At 50.9% G+C, this 1,924-nt stretch overlaps 1 long non-coding RNA gene across 1 annotated transcript; it reads left to right on the top strand.

Annotated features, from left to right (window-relative positions):
* Positions 1 to 600: 600 nt before the first annotated feature.
* Positions 601 to 1,347, top strand: LOC120107836. Its single transcript, XR_005509448.1, has 2 exons — positions 601 to 1,067; positions 1,177 to 1,347. It is a non-coding gene; the product is annotated as an uncharacterized LOC120107836 (long non-coding RNA).
* The last annotated feature ends 577 nt before the right edge of the window (positions 1,348 to 1,924 follow it).

Genomic DNA, 1,924 nt, shown 5'->3' with positions numbered 1-1,924 from the left:
ATGGCCAAATGATATACACCAAATGGCTAGATGATACATACTAAGTAAATTAGTTAACTAGCAAACCAATATATACCCACTGCCGGCTCGAGCCTTAGGCGACCGAGGCGGTCGCCTAAGGCCCCCGGCCCAGGGAAGGCCCCCACCCAGTCTTTTTTTTTTTTTTATTCCAGGGACCAGGGGCAAGCCGGCAAGGGCAGCAGGGGCCAGGGCTATCAGGATGACAGGATTCAGGCTATGAGGCTATCTGGCTTAGCTATGGGCTATGGAGGGAGTCGGCAGCGGGTTTGGGCGGCGGCGACGCGACGGGCGACGGGCGACGGACGACGGGCGACAAGCAACAGGCAAGTGGCAAGTGGCAACGCAACGGCTTTTTCCTCCCTGGCTCCTCCCTTCTCTCTGACAGTCCGACTCTCCCCCATTGGGCCCCTTCTCTGCCTTTTTAATGCCGGAACCTTCTCCGGTTCTCGGCACTCGGCATTCGGCACTCGGCAAAACCCTCTCCAGCTCTCCTCGCCGACGTCGCCGTACTGTGCTCCGAGCTCCGTCCTCCGACTCCGACTCCGAGCTCCGGTCCACTGTGCATCCGTGCAGAGTCCCGTGAGGCCGTGACTCCCGTCCTCTCCTCGGCGTCCAGCGTCCTCACCGACTCCGAGACTCCGAGTCGCCATCCTCGGCTCCTCCGAGTCTCTGACTGTCCGACATCCGACTCCACGCCTCCGCGGCGACCGAGGGCCGAGGCGGTGAGGCCTCCCATCCTCTTCTTGCCGACGTCGCCGACTCGCCGTCCTCGGCCTCCCGTGAGGCTGTGACCGGCGCCGGCGGTGACCCCGTCCTCTCCTCATCTCCTCTGCCGCTCCGGCCGGCGGCCTCCTCGGGGTTCCCGGTTCCCGAGTCCCGACGGACCCGACCTCCTCGGCTCCTCCCAAGTCCCAGGGGCCAGCCGGCCAGGCCGCCAGGGCCCAGGCTCCCACGGTCCCACTCCCACCGGGCCACCTCCCGAGACCCGAGTGGGCCGAGTCCCGACCTCCTCCCCTCACTCCCTCAGGCCTCAGTCCCCTGTAACTGTAAGGCTGTAACCCTATTCATTAGTTTATTAATTATTTTTTGGTCTAATTAATTTTTATTTAGTTAAGTAATTAATTTAAAATTTGTTATTTTATGGTTCAATTGTAGATTGGTTGTGACTTCACTACTTCAGCGGTTCGGCACTATTCGGCCTCTTCTCGCCGTCGAGTTCGGAACTATTCCACCTCTTCTCGACACAATTAAGTTCGGCACTACTTGTCGGGATCCAAGTTTGTTTTTCTTGACACAATTAAGTTTTATCATTTTTAACTTTTTAAATAAAAATTTTAAAATATTTTTATACTTATTAAAAAAATTATTATTTAAATAATAATAAAAAAGGCCCCTTCTAATGAGTTCGCCTAAGGCCCCCAAATGTATTGGGCCGCCCCTGTATATACCTCTAGATAAATTAATATAAAGTTCTCAAAACACGATGTTTATTAGTATATAGTACACGGCCGGATGATACGCACATAGCAAATTAGTCATCTAGTAACCTAATATATACCTCCAAGCAACTTGATAAACAGTTTTTAGAATACCATGTTTACTAATGTGCCTCAGAATCGACCATAGCCCATACAAAGGGCCGGCCAACCAACCTCGCTACAAAGCCTTTGAACCAACAACAAAGCATGCCACATAGCAAGTGATCGGTTATTTCAATTTCAAAAATAAACCACGCAATAGCACGTATCCTGTAGGATAGTGATTACGGGTGTCGGTCCACAGGGATTGAAGAATAAGTTATTTTTCTTTTAAAAATAAATCAAAAAGAAGGATTTGCTAACTTGATTTAACTAAATTAAACTATGAGTACGGATTGGAATTTATCAGAGTAAATAGATCTAGG

Source organism: Phoenix dactylifera, unplaced genomic scaffold, assembly GCF_009389715.1.
Source record: "Phoenix dactylifera cultivar Barhee BC4 unplaced genomic scaffold, palm_55x_up_171113_PBpolish2nd_filt_p 001039F, whole genome shotgun sequence".
Classification (NCBI taxonomy): domain Eukaryota; kingdom Viridiplantae; phylum Streptophyta; class Magnoliopsida; order Arecales; family Arecaceae; genus Phoenix; species Phoenix dactylifera.
Note: the sequence above shows the minus strand (reverse complement) of the source record. Positions and strands in the feature narration are given on the sequence as shown.